At 34.9% G+C, this 20,371-nt stretch overlaps 1 pseudogene; it reads left to right on the top strand.

Moving 5' to 3' along the window:
• Positions 1-535: 535 nt before the first annotated feature.
• Positions 536-20,371, top strand: part of LOC141548997 (density-regulated protein pseudogene) — a 31,896-nt pseudogene continuing 12,060 nt past the window's right edge.

A 20,371-nucleotide genomic window follows, 5' to 3' on the forward strand; every position in this document is an offset into this window, starting at 1 on the left:
TGCAGAAAATCCCAAGTCTCCTAAAGTAAATTCCTCCCTTTAATTAGGAAAAGAAATGTACATTCTAATTACTCTATTTTCCCCTAGTAAAAAGCCATCAGTGATGCTGGCTCTTCGATGTAAAGCAGATCACTGAGAGGACTTAGTCACGGAATTGTAGCAACACCTAAGACCTAACAGCAAGGCCCTATTAGCTGAAGGTCTTTTTTTTAATTTCCCACATCAAGAAGGAATAAAGAAACTTAAAACAATGAAAAAGCTCTTGTGGGCCCTGGAAACTTCCCAGGATTGTTACCATTGACTTTAAGGACCCTGGGTTCTCTTCAAAAACTGGGATTTCAGTTGCACTGCAATATTTGATTGCAAGAAAGATAATTCAGGATAGAAGAATTGACATTAAAAGCTGAATTTTGACACAGGATTAGTAAGTTTCATTATACTGTGACTTGAGTTGAAACTCTTTGGGCCCGGGTACGTAGTGAATGGAGTACCAGGAACACCCAGTTTCAGATATGACATTACGCTCTTTAGCATCATGGCTGTGGACAAGTAAGTCATTTACCCATTATGCATTTCTGACGACTAACACGCTAGATATGTTAAGTCATACACAGGCTGCTCTCTGAGTTGGTAGAGGGAATTTCCTCTTAGTAACAAAATCATGGATCCTTGGCAAAATTCCTTCAACTAATGAAAGCTCAGCAGTGATTCTTCCCTAAGAGAATATAGCATAAATTCCTTGAGGGCTCTTTTTCATCTTTGTATTCTCCAGTAGCAAAACAGTGCCTGGCACATTGTATAAAGGTACTTACACAATTTTTGTCGACTGGTTGATGGAATGAATGAGTGATTATTGGTCACTGAAATATCCAGGGCAGCTTCTCTGGCTCATTGGGTCCCCTTTGTTGGGTTTAAGTGTTATTATGAAGTTATAGAAATGACTACTCTCATTAATAACCCAAGTAAGGGTTGGCTTCGTTTTACCCCAACAGCTTGCAATTTGGTTTCTGTTTTTAGTGGTCATCCAGTTTATACACTAGTCATAGGCAATGAGTGCCATCTCTGGCCATATTTAAACAAAATGATAATTAGTGTAACTTGCCAAATGCACATGACTTTTGTAAAATTTAATGGGCTTCAGTGGCATCGGTTACATAGGCAGAGATCATCCATGATACATGGAGCATAGGTCAGGTGTACCAGTTCTTGCCCATAGAGGAAACTCATAGTCTGTACACATGTATGGCACATGTACTAAACATAAGTGATCTCAATGAAAGAGCTACAGACTACCTGTAGAAAATATTGTTTGAGAGCTGAGGATGTACCAGCAAGGCACTTTATACAATTACAGAAGATAGGCACTTTTAGCCTGCTTGGGAATAGGACTTGGCAGTACTATGTTGAAAAATGTTTAGGGTAAAGGATCTTGGGTAGGCCTTGCAATATCAACTAAAAAAATCTCACATTTACTACTTTTGCTACACCAAAAACTCCTTTCCCTGGCTTCTATTCTCCTACATGTGCCATCTCTACCAATTAAAATATCAATACCTTATTTTGCTTCTCTATTTATATCTTGTAAACGTTTTCCCTCAGAGTTGGGGCTAAGAAAGACAAATAAAGTTAGATTGTACCAAAGGGTTTGTTCCTTCTAAGTAGGTGGATATGTATACATGGGAGCACAGCTAGAATTGAGCTAGGGCTGGGCTCAAGCAGCATATGGTCAGAAAGACTAAAAAGAAAGACCAAAAAGACCCCGGCTGAACAATATACCCAGACAAGTCAAGTAAATGGGGGGGGGGGGAGAGGAAGTAAACCCACAGTGGTCCCCTGGGGTTATCCCTGGGCTGGGTTGTTTTTTAGAAATGACAGTTGGCATGAATCAATCTGAGTTAGTTATCTGGCCTAGCTGAGATAGTACTCCAAGGAGCTTCCCATATTCTCAGCTTCAGGATTGTTCAGTTTCCTCTCTTGTGGGGCTGGTTTTGATTCCTGGCTCAGTCTGGTCTCCTCCCTATAGTAAGGGATATGAAGCAATCAAGGTGATTAGTAAGGTCATTCACCATTCCATTTTCACAATCTGCAGTGCTTAATACCAAGGATGTGTTGAATAATTGCTTTTTAATTCATTCATAAAGTATTCAGGTTACTCTGGGCTCAGACAAATTGCATCCCAGGGTCATGAAAGAACTCTCCAATTTGATGGTTGCTCTGCTCTCTTCGATATTTGAGAGACTAAGCAGAATGAGAGGTGTTGTAAGACTAGAGCAAGGCAAATATTCTCCTGTGGTTTTTTTTTTTTTAAAGCAAGGGAAGAGTCAGCAAGCCATAGACCCTGAGTCTGAGTTCACCTTCCAGCAGCATTCTAGAGTATAGTATTAAAATAGTGATTTTTGTGAACTTTGGGTGGGATCAGAATAGGAGGAAGTTAACACAGGAGGTTATACCAGATTTAGCTTTAATTCCTAGCTTGATGCTTTACTTAACCTAGGAGTGTGGGGATGCTATAGGCATAGTATTATTGATATTTAAAATACAAGTCTGCCAATAGCTCTCCCCTTGCCCCTTATTGCCACTTCACCCTAGCAATTAGGCCCTCCACGGTCTGCTTCTAATGTATCTTTATAGCCTTATTGTATATTATTCTTCCCTCCCTACATTCTCTTTAAGCTCGATGAAGAGCTGTTCCCTGAATTCCAAGTCCAAGAGAGAGGCAGAGATCAAACAAAAGAACATGTATCACTACTGTTCCACTTCCTTTACAGGCAAACTGTGATATGGGACCCTAGGGAGCAACATTGAAGGAAATAATCCAGGTCTGCCCAAATATTTTAAGGCCTGTTTTTCATAACATTATAGATTTAGAGTTGTGAGTGACAGGAGAAGCCATTAAATATGACTGGACAGATGCAGAAACTGAGGCACCCAGAAATTAAATGACTGGCCCAGGGTCCCATAGCTAGTGAGTGGGATTTGATGCCACATCCACTACTCTGTCCAGTAAAGCCTCCTTCAGAAATGTTTCTTTTGACCACAAACTGTATGTGACCATGCTAGCAAGAACTAGATTCCAGTTTATGTGACTGGCTTGTTAGTATTAACAGCACTCAGCAAGGGAGAGCTAGAGATTGCCCTGAGATACCGGAGAAAAATGTGGGGTTTGGGTTTTCATCAATCTTCCTGATTTGTTGCATTGTGCTTACCTGAATATAATCATTTTCTGAACAAACATTTTCAGCTTCAGCTAGGGTCTCTTCACCTAAATATGCTTTTAAATTCATTCCTTGGTTTACTAGAAACTATTGACATAAAACTCTGGATGTGAAAATTTACAATACGTGCTAAAAAAATATTGCTCTCCATAATACACTATACTTTGAGTCAGAAGTCCTTAGGTCTATACAAGACTAGGAAGACTATTTACAAAACAAATTGCAGCTGAAGATTTCAGACCAAGTAAAGTCATAGGGTCAATTGTAGAGGCCACAGAAAGAAGAGGAGAGAATTCAGTAAGATTGCCATAAGATTTTCAGGTCCATGGGATATCTTTCCTTGTAATGAAACATATCAATCCTGTGCCTTAGTGGTTTGTTTTCTCAATAGCAAATATATGGCTCTCTCCTCTTCTGGTGATGTGCCAAGGGAATGATAATATCTGGTAACTTTTTGAAAAAGTATCATAGTAGAGTAGGCAGAGTGCCTTTGACTTAGGAAGACATGGCTTCATTTACTGCCCCTAGGTCAGTTAATCTTCCACTGCCCACCTCTTAAAAGCTCAAAGTTACAGAAGGGTTACTTATCTGCATGGAGGGAAAGACTTACTGTACTGGGGGTTCTGAACCCCCAAACACTTTTCCATATTACAACCCTCTAAGGGAATCTGGAACGTTCCAAACAATGTCACATGACATAATGGATTCTAAAATTGTAGCTTTGTATCATTGTATAAGCTGATTACGGTATAATTATGTAGATCTGTTTATAAGGAAATCATAAAATTGCATTTTTTCAAAAGGAAAAAGCATTAAAGATCAGGAAACTCTTTGGGTAGGTACTGCAGAGATGATATTCTTTTCTCTTGAGTGTGGATCTGGGCTTTCAAAATCTTTTTCTTCCCCTTGGATAACACCATTCTGAAATCTGTCAGAGTAAAGGATTATTATGGAACTTTTCTTTCTTACTGATACCAAGTCAAAGTGGGCATTCTTTATAGGCAGGTTTCTATTTTCAAAACTCTGAGTTTCCGCACTCTGTCAGTAGCTTTCATTGGTCAGAGTGCCAAGCTAGGTGTAGACAGTGATAGGCTGGGGCAAGGGAATGGTGGTGGATAGATATGGATGTGAGAGAGAGGCCAGAAAAGAAGTGATGACATGATAACAATTTGGATCAGCCTGGGCCAAACCGAACTCCCCTCCCTTTTGCATTCGTTAGGCACTCTCCTTACATGTTTTGTGCCAAAGACCTATCTTCTAGAAATCCCCTGCCATCTACACTTATCATTACTTGTCATTTCACTGAAACCAATCTGCCCAATATGGCCCCCAGTGACAAATTTCTTAATAAAATAATTTTGATCATTTTCCAACAAGACCTTAATTCCCCAAGCTACATTCATTTTAAACTTTTTGCTAATTCATTTTTTTTTGTTTCTGTTTTTGTCCAAGTCTATGAATGTATCACTGTAGAGAACTTCCAGTGTTTAGAAACCCTAAATGATACGGGTAAGGCAACTCTGATTTATAATGTTAGAAATTTGCATAGGGCCATAGCAAGATTGAGTGACTTGCTTATGGTCACCCAACAAGTACGGTTTAGACACAGGATTTGGACCTGGATTCCATACTGCTCTCAACAGGAGTAATTTTCAATCATCTCAGAGCAATCATGATACTACTTTGTTGTGGTCCAGAACTTGAAACAAGGTGCTAATGCTTATGTACTTAGTTCACACCTTCAAAGGAGTTCACACCTTTAAGAGAGTTTATATAAGAAGAAACCCACAAGCCTACTCTTGAGCTTCCACCTTTGTGCTGGCTGGGGACTTCAGGAGATTCAGAGCCAGGATTCAGTCAATGAGATTCACAAGGTTTTTTTTTTTAAGTTTCAATTTTTACCAGTTGTTATCTGCCCATGAGTCCAGTTTCCTAGGAATTGAAATCTAGAAGGGAACAGACAGGTGCACAGTGGCTGGGTACACTAAGTAGAAATTATGAGGGAGAAGTGAAATAAAACATATTAGCAAAGAAATGTATGTGTGAAAAAGAAGATGGACTGGTAACATCTCAAAACCCAGGGATAATTAGTGGACAGTCTATATAGTCCATTGATATCCTTAAAATATCAAAAGAAAAAAAAAGTTGAGTGGTGTACTTATAGAAAGATTGGGACAAGAACCACACTAGACAATCATTGGAATATCTTGGTCTCATATAGACCCATAAAGCCACCAGTTGTTTGAGAAAATTGAGAAGCTAGCCAATGGATATTATTATTATTATTATTATTATTATTATTATTATTATTATTGTTATTATAGCTTTTTATTGACAGAACATATGCATGGGTAATCTTTCAACACTGACTCTTGCAAAACCTTTTGTTCCAACTTTTCCCCTCCTTCCCTCCATCTCCTCCCCCAGATGGCAGGTTGACCAATACATGTTACATAAGTTAAAGTATATGTTAAATATATGTATACATGTTTATACAGTTATCTTGCTAAACAAGAAAAATCTGGCCCATGGATATTTAACAAAAAGAAGTAGACTTTTATGGTGTGGGGTAAGTCATTTCCTAGCTATCAGTATTTGTCTCTGTTTAACTTGGAGTCTGATGATAACTTTTGAAAGATTACAAATAGCCTTGAGTCCTCAATGAGAAGAGGTGTCTCAAGACCTACTATTGGTGTTGTAAAAATCAAATAGCATATTGAGTGGGAAAAATTCACCCTTAGATTTGGGAGCCTGCCCATTTTTATTTAAAACAATTTGTAAATGCCACCTTCATTTCCACTATGCATTTTAACTTAACAAATTTCTATACTTGATCTTTGAATTTCCTTTGCCCCCCCCCCCATTTTTAAAGCTCTGCTGGTATAAGTATATCTTATTTAATTTGGGGCTTTCACCACTAACTTGTAGGATTTCTGTGATGTGTGAAGAAGAGAACTGTCTAAACCATGAGATTTTCCTTGAATTAATGTCTTAGTTTAAGCTGTCATCACTTGGGAAATTTATAACTACAGTACAGCAGTCTGAGAAAGACAGATTCAAACACAAATATAACATTCTGCTGCTATTCTATCTAGTCATAACACGTTTTATAGCACCAAGGAGTGTAGACTCAATTTTCATGGCATAACCTACTTTATAGCAGGTATTATTTGGAACAATGAATTGACTTTTAATCACATTTGGAGGCTAAAGGCCATAGTCACCCTTTTAATTTGTGCTACTTAATTGATCATCTTAATAGATAAAATAGCTATTTCAGATAGGCCCTTGTGCCTATTTGAAGTAGAGAATTTAAATGAGTTTACTCCTCTATCATCTGAAATATGAATGATCAAAAGACATTCCAATTTCTAAAGTATACTGAAACTTCTCTCAGCTCTGGAAAATTAATAATTGTTTAAAAATATTTATTTTCCATTGAATTTGGAACATGTGGCAAAGATAGAGAAGTAACTGGAGTAAAACAGTTGGAACTTTGTTTCAGGACATGGACATTAGAGAGTGTTGAATTTTGAGGGTGTGGGCAGTACTCAACAGAGTCAGAGAAAGAAGAATAATCAGTTAGCTACAAAACTACTAGATGTTGGACTGAGATGCTTCCCAAAATTCTTGGCATAAAAGATTTTCAGCAATAGCTTCCTGCCACTGTCTCAGGGTCCAGATTCACCACTATGACTCAACTGAGGGTGGCTTTGTGCAACTTGCTTTTCCATTAAACCAGATTAAAGGGTAAAGATTTGGGATTAATCTCATCGGATTTGCATAACCTTTACAGAATCCTTGGAAAAACTGTCAATCCACCAAAAAAATGTCCTTATTGTTGATGTATGGAAAGAGGAATATAGTCATGACATTGGTAATCATGCCACTATTATGCAAAAATATGTTTACTCACCACCAAAAACACATTGAGAAATTTTGTTTCTATAAAATTGACCTCACCAATGTGATTTTCAGAAGCTAGTATAAGGATTAATCCATAGAATTAGGAGTGGAAAGGAACCTTCTAGTCTAGCATAGGCAATAGATGATAATATACAGCCTTGTCATACTCCTTTTCCAATCTTAAACCAATTTTTCCATGTTTGGTTTTAATTGTTGTTTCTTGGCCTGCATAGATGCACCTCAGGAATCAAGCAAGATGATGTGGTACTCCATTCTCTTTTAGGACTTGTCACATTTTGTTGTGATCCCCATGGTCAAAGACTTAAGTGCAGTCATTGAAGCAGAAGTAGATGTCGTAGTCATTGTTGTTGTTGTTCTTGTATTTCTCTTGCTTTCTCCATAATTCAGAGAATATTGACAATTTGCTTTCTAATCAGCCTGCCCCCCCCTTTTTTTTTTTTGGTAATTCTAGGTTCATGTATTGCTAAAGCCTCGTTTGCAGAATCTCAAGCATATCCTTCCTTGAATATGAAATGAGTATAATAGTTTGGTGATTTGAATTTTTTTTGACATTTTTCTTCTGTAGGATTGGGACATAAACTGATCTTTTCCTATCAGTGGCCCCTGCTGAGTTTTCCAGATTTGATGGCATATTGAATAATAGTATCATTTAGAGCTTAAAATAACATGACTGGAATTCTATCACCTCTACAAACCTTATTGTTAGCAATGCTTCCTAAGGCCCACTTGACTTCATTCTCCAGAATGTCTGGCTCTGGTTCCGTAACCACTCCATCATATTTATTGGTGATATTAAGATCTTTCTTGTATAATTCTTTTGTGTATTCTTGACACTTCTTAATCTTGTGCTTCTCTTAAGGCTCTACCATTTTTTCTTATATCGTTTTTGCATGAAACATTCCTTTTGATATCTCTAAATTTCTTGAAACAATTTCTTGTCTTCCCCATTCCATTGTTTTCTCTTATTACTTTGCATTTGTTCATTTAAGAAAATCTTTCTATCTTTCTAACCTAGTTTTTTTCTGGAATTCTGCATTCAGTTGGTTATAGCTTTCCCTTTCTCCTTATCTTTCCATTTTCCTTCTCTCCTCAGCTATTTGTAAAACCTCATCCCACAGCCATTTCACTATTAGTATGGAAAAATGCTATAACATTGAAAGCAAAACAAAATGCTACTTATTATTATTTACTAACAGTATAACCTCGGGCAAGTCATTTCCTCATTTTGGAAATCTGTTCTTTCATTTGTAAAATGAGTGAAGTTCAACTGTGTTATCTTTGCAATCCCAGGATCTGAATTTGTGTCCCAGCTCTGCAACTTATTACCTGTGTAATAAACCATTTATTGGATAAATCATTTAATGCTATAAGTCTCAGTTTCTTCATCTGAAAATAAAAGAACTGGACAAGAAGACTTCTAGGGTTCCTTCTTTCCCCAAATATGTGGTCCTATTATCCTTCCAATTCTAACTTTCTGCGGTTCTAGGTGATTTAATTTATTTTTGGTGAAGACATTCCAAATGGAATATTTTAATGATCCTTCAAGAACTTTGAAAGGATCAAATATTTTTTTCAATTTAGTGATGAGGAAATTCACTCCCAGGTCATTACACTTTCTTTCTATCAGACTGTACTTTATAACCTGTAACTCAAAACTTCCTGTAAATTACACAGATTCTGAATTTTATGGAAGCTCTTCTTAGTGCTTATTGGTATTAATAATGTTTATTTGCTTCCATGAATATTATGCTTTTGTCATCACTGAATAGACAGAGAGTTTTATATTCTCCTGAATATGCAATGTTTTAAGTAGATGATCTGGGTGAGTGCATAGAATTATCTTATTAGGATGTATTTAGCACCCCTTGATTCAAATATTGTTTGAGAAAAATCTAGGATGAGGTCTATAAAATTGATAAACCTAAGTAATTAGGCTGGATTGTCCATGTATTTGCTGTTGGAAGATGAATGTTATTCTCATGTTTATACGTTTTATTTGCTGTCCTCATGACTATGCTTGTGTGGATATTCCTTTATTAGAATAGTTTTGTTTTAGAAAAGTTCATATGAAGTAAATATTGTAAAGACATATTCATTTGGTGGATATTCCTACATATTGGGGAAATAGAGAGGAAAACTACAAGGCTGCACAGGTGAGTAGATGAGGTTAAAGACTGGACCCCTGGTAATTCCAGCCAAGATATGAAGATAATTATGGGAGACTGATGGAATATTGGAACTGACATAAGTTAGATCTGAATTTAAATCTTGTCTCTGGTATATTTGGCAAGTTATTTAAAATTTCTTACTCTTACTTTCCTAATCTGTAAGAGGTGTATACAATGCCTATATTACCTACTTAATGAAGTTATTATGAGGTTTGAAGTTAGTTTGTGTAAAGTATCTTCTGAACTTTAATGTGCTAGGTACATGTTAGGCATTATTTTTATCAATAAGAAAATATTAGTAATAGAGATAATGTGACAGTGACTGTGAGGTTGTCAAGTGTCAGGAGAAACTAGGTTCAAGAAGTACCTCTATACTGTTTCACTGAACCTTGACAAGTAGTGTCGGTGTTCCAGGAAACATTTTTTTATTAAAACTTTTTATATTCAAAACATAAGTATGGATAATTTTTCAACATTGACTTTTGCAAAACCTTGTGTTCCAAATTTCCTCCGCCCTTCCCCCCACACCCTTCCCTACATAGCAAGTAATCCAATATATGTTAAACATGTGCAATTCTTCTATACATAGTTATACATAAGAAAAATCAGATCAAAAAATTTAAAAAAATGAGAAAGAAAACAAAAGGCTAACAAACAAAAAGAGTGAAAATGCTTTGTTGTGATCCATACTCGGTCCCCATAGTCCTTGCTTTGGGTACATATGGCTCTCTTCATCACAAGATTATTGGAACTGTTCTGAATCATCTCATTGTTGAAAAGAGCCACCTCCATCAGAATTGATCATTGTATAGTCTTGCTGTTGCCGTGTACAGTGATCTCCTGGTTCTGCTCACTTCACTCAGTATCAGTTTATTTAAGTCTCTCCAGGCGTCTCTAAAATCATCCTGCTGATCGTTTCTTATAGAACAATAATATCCTGTGACATTCATATACCATGATTAATTCAGCCCTTCCCCAACAGATAGGCAACCTCTCAGCTTCCAGTTTCTTGCCACTACAAAAAAGGCTGCCACATACATTTTTGCCAGTAGTAATACTGCTGGATCAAAGGGTTTGCACAGTTTGATAGCCCTTTGGACATAGTTCCAAATTACTCTTCAGAATGTTTGCATCAGGTCACAACTCCATCAACAATGCATCAGTGTCCCAGTTTTCTCACATCCCCTCCAACAATCGTCATTATCTTTTCTTGTCATCTTAGCCAATCTGACAGGTGTGTAGTTGTATCTCAGAGTTGTCTCAATTTGCATTTCTCTGATCAATAGTGATTTAGAGCAACTTTTCATATGACTAGAAATGGTTTCAATTTCTTCATCTGAAAATTGTCTGTTCATATCCTTTGACCATTTATCAATTGGAGAATGGCTTGATTTCTTATAAATTAAAGTCAATTCTCTGTATATTTTAGAAATGAGGTCTTTATCAGAACCCTTTAGTGTAAATTTTTTTCCACTTTATTGCTTCCCTTCTAATTTTGTCTGCATCTATTGAGATGAGCATATGATTTTTGTTATTTTAGTTATTGATATAGTCAACTATGCTTATAGTTTTCCTAATATTGAACCAGCCCTGCATTCTTGGTATAAATCCTAATTGGTCATAGTGTGCTATCCTGAAGATGACTTGCTCTAATCTCTTTGCTTATATCTTATTTAAGATTTTTGCATCAATATTTATTAGGGAAATTGGTCTATAATTTTCTTTCTCTGTTTTCACTCTATCCGGTTTAGGTATCAGCACCAAATCTGTGTCATAAAGGGAATTTGGTAGGACTGCTTCTTTCCCTATTTTTTCAAATAGTTTGCATAGTACTGAAATTGATCATTCTTTAAATGTTTGGTAGAATTCACATGTAAATCCATCTGGCCCTGGAGATTTTTTCTAAGGGAGTTGATTAATAGGTTGTTCAATTTCTTTTTTTAAAATAGGACTATTTCAGTAATTTATTTCACTTTTGTTAATCTGAGCAGTCTATATTTTTGTAAGCATTCCTCCATTCACTTAGATTATCAGATTTATTGACATGTAGTTGAGCAAAATAGCTCCTAATTATTGTTCTAATTTCCTTTTCATTGGTGAAAAGTTCTTCCTTTTCATTTTTGATAGCAACAATTTGATTTTCTTCTTTTCTTGTTCTAATCAAATTAACTAAATGGATATCTATTTTGTTGTTGTTTCTATAAAACCACCTCTTAAGTTTTGTTTATTAATTCAGTAGTTTTCTTACTTTCAATTTTATTAATCTCCCCTTTTATTTTCAGAATTTCAGCTTTGGTATTTAATTGGGGGTTTTTAATTTGTTCTTTTCCTAGCATTTTAGTTGCAAGCCCAATTCATTGATCTTCTCTTTTTGTATTTTATGCAATTAAGCATCTAGAGATATAAAATTTCTCCTAAGATCTGCTTTGGCTGAATACCATAAATTTGATACTTCCTAAGAAGTTGGCTCTGTGCATAGGAAGGGGGAATGTCCTCATTCAAGACCTTTTTGTGCTGATGAAGTTATAGGTCCATCCTTACTTTTATCCTTATAAATAGATATTCTTACCAATCACAAGGTAAATGATAATGGTTGCCACAGTGATTTGTCCAAGAATATATAGCAAGATAGTAAAAATCCAAAATCCAACCACTCGGCATTAAAGTATATTATCTCCCTAATAATGCACTAATTCTTTACCAAATCACAGTCATTTTAGTTTTTATAGTATTTTAAGGTTTACAAAGCACTTTTCTTATACCAGTACTGTAAGATGCTTATTTTAAATATGATCCCCATATTTAGATGAGAAAGCTGAGGCTTGGCAAAATTACCCTTGTAAAATAAATTGAAAAAGATTTTGTTATTGAAGTTCTCTCTCTCAAGACCAAGCAGTCTAAATCTCTGCACTCTAAGTTCCAGAGTTCTTTGGGGCAGCCTTTTCTCTATTGCCACTGACGGGAGTCCACATTTCTTACATTGATAAAGGCTAAGTGACTAACATCCTAGTTCCATTTAAACATTTCATATTGATTTGCTTATACAAATGTATATTTACTTCAAAAACTAGCCAGAACAAACATACAGATATTTCTCTTACCATGTTCAGGGCATACTCTCCCCTATACCACCTTATTCTCTGGAAGAGAATAAGCCCAATTTATCTCCTTTCCTATGCTGACCTCACAAAATTTATATCTAAAACCAGCATCTTCATTTGAGGACTCCTTGTATCTTAGCTTTTTTTCTGAATAGGGAGCCTAATATTCTTCCTTAAGAACACTTCTTGCTCCTTAAGACATCTATTCTGTGCTGGCTTCAATACTTGACTTGGAATAAGTCTCCCAGATTCCTGTGGCTTGCTTTCCCAACCCTTTGAAACTGTCAAGATCAGAGATTATATTCTCTTCATTGGACCCCATAAGCAAAGAATCATTGAGAGCGCATATATGAGACTTCTTAAATATTCTTCCATATATATAACAAAGGGAAAATATGGATGTTTAAGGAGCTCTAGCATATGAAGATTTCCCCTGACAGAATAGGTGGATGAGAAATTTGTTCTAGTAGCCAATGTGGCTGAAATAGGTTCTGTGGTGCACTTAGAGCTTGCTCAGTCATTGAAGATTCCAAAGTCATTCACTGCTTCCCAGGACATCTCAAGTCATCTTGACTTTTCTCTTACTTTTGGACGTTGATGTCTCTAGACCAGGTAGGGAGGCTGATGAATTTGTGCAGCTCTGCCTCACATAAATCCAATTTATGTGTGTGCCAAAAGACATCACCCATACCATTATATCATTTTAACTTACACCTGTGATAGAACCTTCCAAACTCATATTGGTCTGATCAGCCACAGTTTGAACACACTTTATCTTGACCTCAGCATTGTGATATCATTTTGGTCCTCTTCAAGCATAAAGGCCTACAGCCAATTATCAAGCAGTAATTATTAACACGTGCTGACAAAATTAAAGGAGTAAATCAGTGGTACAATCTAGATAAATCTGGGTGAGAGGAAGTCAAGCTAATAATCAGTGTTCAATAAATTCAAGGACCTCTACTACTTAGGAAAGAATTCCCTATTTGCTACCTGCTAGAAAAATTAGAAAGCATTTTGGAAAAGTAATAGTTTTTGAGCAGCATCTTATACCATACATCATAATATAGTAAAAAAGAGTATCTTTTACAATTGCATTCCTAATCAAAAAATAAATTGAAATGACATTTTTTATTCCATAAAATTTTATAAGAAAAAGAAAGCACAACCTAGTAGACAGAGTAAATCAGAAAGACCAGAATTCAAGTTTTATTTCCAAGACATACTAGTTGTGTGACTCTGGGAATGTCACTTAGCATCTAAATTCCTGAGGCAACTCTCTAAGACTACAAGTTCTTTATAGAGGGATTTTCCTTATCAGGAGTACTTAAACCACTATGAACCAAAAATAATAATCATCATCTTATGTTTTTGAGATAACTAGGGTAGTATAGTATAGTAGTGGATGTCACACTCAAAGAGAAACAGATCCTTACTAGCTATATATTAACTTAGAAAATGACAAATTAAAATTATCTCTGCTATATTCTATTTTATTTCTTTATATATATATATGTATATATATTATATATATTTGTATATATATATATATATATATATATATATATATATATACATACATATATATACATATATATATATGTCCCAATTACATTTTAATCTTATTCCTGAGGCATTTAAGAATTTTCCAGATCCCTTGAAGTCCTCTGGTTGAGAATTTAATACTTCTGGTATAGTACTTAGAGGAGCTAAAATCAAGAAGAACTAAATCCAGATCCTACCTTAGACTTTTAAGTAGCTGTGTGACACTGAGTAAATCACATAATATTTTAGACTCAGTTTCCTCATCTGTAAAATGGAGATAATAGTAGCATCTGCCCTAAAGGAAGTAAGTTATAAGAATCAAATAAAATAATATTTGTAAAGAGTGTTGCCAATGTCAATTATTATTATTAATATTATACTTATTGTTCAGGAACAAAATCAATGCAGTTATTAAAAGAAGAAAAACTATTAAGTATGAAAAAATGTGACATTCAATATATATGGGGATTTATATATTTACAAATATATGTATATATATACATATATATACACACACATATATATACATATATATGTGTGTATATATATATATATACATATATATATATACACACACATACAAACACACACATATAATCCAGAAATTTTCTTAAAACAGATATGGTAAAAGAATATGACCATATATTAGCAGCCCTTTAAAAGAGAATTGTAATACTTTTATTTAGGCCTAGATTTCAGAGCAGTCCAACTCCCAAATACCGTTTGAACCAAATTAAAATATAATTGGAAAATGTTTTACAAAATAAATGAAAATACAGTGCAATTTAGATGTTAATTTGTGGTTTCCTTAGTCAATATATGTTTGGTTATATTTGAGGCTGACACCACTCTTCCAGAGAGATCAAAGAAAGAAGAGAGGTATATTACAAAAACATGGATAGCCTTTCTTTCCATAGCAGCAAAGAACTGGAAATTATAGTGGTGTCCATCAACTGAAGAATGACTAATATATAAGTTATGATATGGGAAGAGTACTCTTGTACAGTAATAATTAATGAAAGGGATGGGTTCAGAGAAACCTGCAAAGATCTGAAGGAACTTATCCAGTGTGAAGTGAAACTAAAACTACTTACTTAATAACAATTCTAGAAAGAAAAACAATTATGGAACACTTAAGAGGGATGATTAATGTTATAATCAACCACAGTATAAGAGGATTTATGATCAATAATGCTACTTACCTTCAGCTAGTGAGGTGATGGACTCAAGATTCATAACAAGACATACATTTTAAAAATACAGCCAATGTGTAAATTTGTTTTTCTTGGCTACATATATTTGTTACAAGGCTACACATATTTATTACGGACTTGTTACCTCCATAGACAGGTTTTTGGGAGTGAGAGAAAATATATTCTTTTTATTATTATAGCTTTTTATTTACCAGATATATTTTCAGCACCGACAATTGCAAAACCTTTTGTTCCAATTTTCCCCTCCTTCCCCCCACCCCCTCCCCCAGATGGCAGGTAGACTAATACATGTTAAATATGTTAAAGTATATGTTAAATACAATATTGTATACATGTCCATACAGTTATTTTGCTGTACAAAAAGAATGATATAGTGTACAATTAACCTGTGAAGGAAATCCAAAATGCAGGCGGACAAAAATAGGGGTATTGGGAATTCTATATTCATATCATAGTCATCTCCCAGAGTTCTTTGGCTGGGTGTAGCTGGTTCAATTCATTACTGCTCTATTGGAACTGATCTGGTTCATCTCATCCTTGAAAATGGCCACGTCCATCAGAATTGATCATCATATAGTGTTGTTGTTGAAGTATACAACGATCTCATGTCACTCAGCATCAGATCATGGAAGTCTCTCCAGGCCAGAAAATATATTCTTAATGATTAAATAATATTTTAAATGCTTTAATTGAAAACTGATGATATTTATTTCACTTCTTTTGAATTTCCAGTTTGCTAACATTATGGTTGCTATGACAAGGAAATTATATTTCTTCCTTTTCTTCCTTCCTACTTTAAAAAAATTACCAAACCCACAACTTCTTTGTTGATGAAACTCCTGGTATGGAAATTCCTTTCACCAATGCATACTGGCAACTCAAAATTAAATTCTAGTCTGAGAGTTTCTTGAAACATTGAGAGATAAGATGTCTTTACCATGGTTTCTCAACCAATATGTGCCAGAAGTGATTTTAAATGATTTGAACTCAGATATTAATAATTCCATACCTTTGTTATAATACTTCTTAATCTTTAGTGGTAATCATTTATTATTATTAGAACTAATACATAATATGCCTGATATAAGTTACATAATGCAAGGAGTTTTTTTTTTTTCATTCAAAAATTGTATTGCTGAGGATAAAATATCTTAACATTCTATATATGTACACATATTTATTATTGATTGTACATGTAGCACTAAGAAGTTTATTGATTACCTCAGTCTAATCCTGAGGTGACTCACAATAGACAATTATATATGCTTGCTGCACTCAATTAAATTTCTTATCTGAATGTTTAAAAGAAATTTAACTTCTTTATAAGAATAAAACCATTGAAAATAATATACAGGCTAAAAAAATGGGTGGCCCAAATAAGTTAGTCCTTCATCTTTCATTATTTTCTCTTTATTGGCTTTCCTAAATATTCACATTATTTCTGTTGTCATATGATTAAGCAAGGTAGCGTGTAAAATGTTGATTTCATGTACTCTATAAAATGACTTTAAACAAATCCACATTTGAACTGATACTGTTTTTAAAATAAATTCAAAATAAACTAAATATATTTTTGTAACAAATTCACACCTTTTTCGTGCTTACACTAGTTGACAAATTCCTTCCTGCAGGCTTTATATTTTTTTTGTGGGGAATTTATTGAACTCTTGACATATAACATAATCCCCAGTGAATTGCCAGATTTTGAATGATTTATAGTTGAGTACTAAAAACAGAAGGAATTTTCTGGGTTTTTTGTTTGTTTGTTTTTCTTTACTTGAACTCTTATCTGTCTAGGTTGTACTTACCATTGTTGGTAATAACATTATCAACAAAACTTTGCTTCATGATGAATAGTGATGCTATTTATGATAGACACTGTACAGCTTTGTAGAAGATACTACTAATTCTATGATGTGATATGCATATGCAGAATAAGTCAGTGTTCCTATTCTTTTATTATGCCATGGTTTTTCAAGTATAACTCTAGTTTCAAGCCTGGACCATTTGCATGAGGCTCTCCATATTGGTAGAGAAAGTGATGACTCAGTGCTGCAAGCCTGTGTGATAGCTTTGGAAAGGGACTCATTGCTCTTCATTCCTGCCTTAAGGGAGAATATATATAGTTCTCGAATCTGTTCATGATATTATTTGGAAGGCAGACTTGTAGGAATGAGCTGGTTTCTCAACATGTCTCTGATTTCTAGCTTTTCTCCCTAGAGATTTTAGAATATTTTTCCAGTGAGGATATAGTGTGGGCTTGAGTCCTCCCTCTCTCCCTCCCACCCTCTCTATCTCTGTCTCTGCCTCTCTGTGTGTGTCTCTCTGTCTCTGTCTCTCAGATATATCATTTCCAGTAGAAATGCTCATTTATTCTATTTTCTGGCATATTCTAAACAGTGTAACTTCTCCAATTTCTGTTCATTTTCTGATTTCTTGGATTGGTTAGTCATGATTCACTATTTGTGATAGTCTTTTGTGTAAATAATATTTAGTATTTAATTTTTTAGTATTTAAATTTAGTATTTAATAAACTAATCATAATAAATAAATAAAATAGTATTTAATAGGTAGAAGTCATTTCTATGGACATAAAATTAGGGTATCTTTTCCAATTTAATGGATCACGGCCAGGCAAACTAGTTTGAAATTTAAAAATAAAACAGAGCAAAAATAAAAGCAAAATAAAATTTCTCCTAGACCAGCAATATACTTAGGGAGGCAGACAAATAATTCTCGTCTGGTACTCTTCTATCATGGAGAAGAGCATGGCCCTTTCTCTTAGAGAGGGGTGAGCAAGATTCAAGTGATCAAAATTCACTTATTAATGCCTCTCCCAGAGATCCATTTAGACAACTCATCTGGATATATGTTATCCATGTCAGCATCATGCACACCTTACACAAGCAATTCACATAATAGAACAATGCAGTATTGTCATTCAAGATATTCGGTCCAGTTGTGGAGCTTGCAGACCCTTCTCTGTTTGTTTATAGCTCAAATTATTTTGATTAGAAAACCTAAGGGATTCCAGTAGTAAGATTACAAACCCAGAAGAAACAAAAATGCTTGAAATACTTGTTTGTTTAAACTGCTAATAAAGCAAGAATAGTGTTGAAGCTCAAATTTGGTATTTATTTTACCTTCGAATTAGAAAATTTAGGATTCTTAAGGTATAATCCACAGGATACAGTCTCAAAGCAATAGGTAGTAGGGGAAAATTAAAAAAAATAATTTGGAATTTTGTTTAGAATCAATGGTTTCCCATTCCTTTTGTAATGAGGGGCACTTATTGAAAGTGGGCAAAATGAAGGCCACTTGGAGATAACAGAAAAAGAGAGAGATGTCAAATGTCTAGATATATTGGTAATGGATTTGACAGCAAAGTAAAGAAAGGATTGATTTTGTATGTACCTCCAAAGATATTTTCCTCATAGTGTGAATACTAAACTTCATAATTAGAAGATGAACTGATGAATCTGAGGACAAGAAAATTTGTATACTCAAAAACATTGACAGCTATTTTAATCGGAGGGGCAGTTCTAAAGCAAGAAAAAAAAAAGCAAAGCAATCCATTTGCTCTACAGAGGCAGAAATGGAAATGTCTTCAGGTTTGGAGAAGAACCTCTCGGAAACTCTGGCATGGCAAACAATTTCTGGTTTAGCCTGTTTCCTAGACAATAAATAAAATTTATAACCAAAATATTGTTCATAATGAATAATCCTGACACCTTGAAATATACCTGAGTAAGACACAGAGATCTTGGTGGGGTTGGGAATTATTTAGACATAAAAGGAGCAGAACTACCAAAGAGGCAATTGCCAAGGGATAATGGGGAAGAGAAATAAAAGTGGTCATTTGGTAGTTTTCTCTTTTAAGCAATTATTCTTACTAATTAGATGCTAAACCCATTTTGTTGTCCTGCTGAAGGAAGGAAGGGTCTGTTAAATGACCTCTAAATTTTGGAACTCTAGAGAAAAGGTGTAATTTTTTGCTAGAGTTATTAATCCATCCACAATTCTACTAAATTAGATTGTCTTTTTTACTTGCTGCTCCCCATTGCACATACATTTTCCAGAGGTGATACATCAAACACTTTCTCCATTGCATAGAATGTTTCTTTTTCTGGTCTGATGTGCAAAACACAGTTGAAATGCTAGGGTTATATGGCTGTGACAATTAGAACTCTCTGGTAGCAAGAAATGCCAATTAGCACAACTCTGAGATGCCACTACACACCTGTCAGATTGGCTAGAATGACAGGGAAAGATAATGACAAATGTTGGAGGGGATGTTGGAAAACAGGGACACTGATATATTGTTGGTGGAATTATGAATACATCCAGCCATTCTGGAGAGCCATTTGGAACTATGTTCAAAGAGTTATCAAACTGTGCATACCCTTTGATCCAGCAGTGCTACTGGGCTTATATCCTAAAGAGATCTTAAAGAAGGGAAAGGGACCTGTATGTGCCAAAATGTTTGTGGCAGCCCTCTTTGTAGTGGTCAGAAACTGGAAACTGAGCGAATGCCCATCAATTGGAGAATGGCTGAATAAATTGTGGTCTATGAATATGATGGAATATTATTGCTCTGTAAGACATGACCAGCAGGAGGATTTCAGAGAGACCTGGAGACACTTACATGAACTGATGCTGAGTGAAATGAGCAGGATCAGGACGATCATTATATACTTCAACAACAATACTGTATGATGATCAATTCTGATGGACGTGGCCCTCTCCAACACTGAGATGAACCAAATTAGTTCCAATAGAGCAGTAATGAACTCAACCAGTTACACCCAGTGAAAGAACTCTGGGAGATGACTATGAAGCACTACACAGAATTCCCAATCCCTCTATTTTTGTCCACCTGCATTTTTAATTTCCTTCACAGGCTAATTGTACACTATTTCAAAGTCCGATTCTTCTTGTGCAGCAAAACAACTGTATGGACATGTATACATATATTGTATTTAATTTATACTTTAACAAATTTAACATGTATTGGACTACCTGCCATCTAGGGGAGGGGGGGAAGAAGGGGAAAAATTAGAACAAAAGGTTTGGCAATTGTCAATGTTGTAAAATTACCCATGCATATATCTGGTAAATAAAAACTATTAAAAATACCAGGAAAAAGCAATAAAATACTGTGAGAAATTGATTAAAAAAAACAAATTATAAATAAAAAAGCT

This window comes from Sminthopsis crassicaudata, chromosome X, assembly GCF_048593235.1.
Source record: "Sminthopsis crassicaudata isolate SCR6 chromosome X, ASM4859323v1, whole genome shotgun sequence".
Classification (NCBI taxonomy): domain Eukaryota; kingdom Metazoa; phylum Chordata; class Mammalia; order Dasyuromorphia; family Dasyuridae; genus Sminthopsis; species Sminthopsis crassicaudata.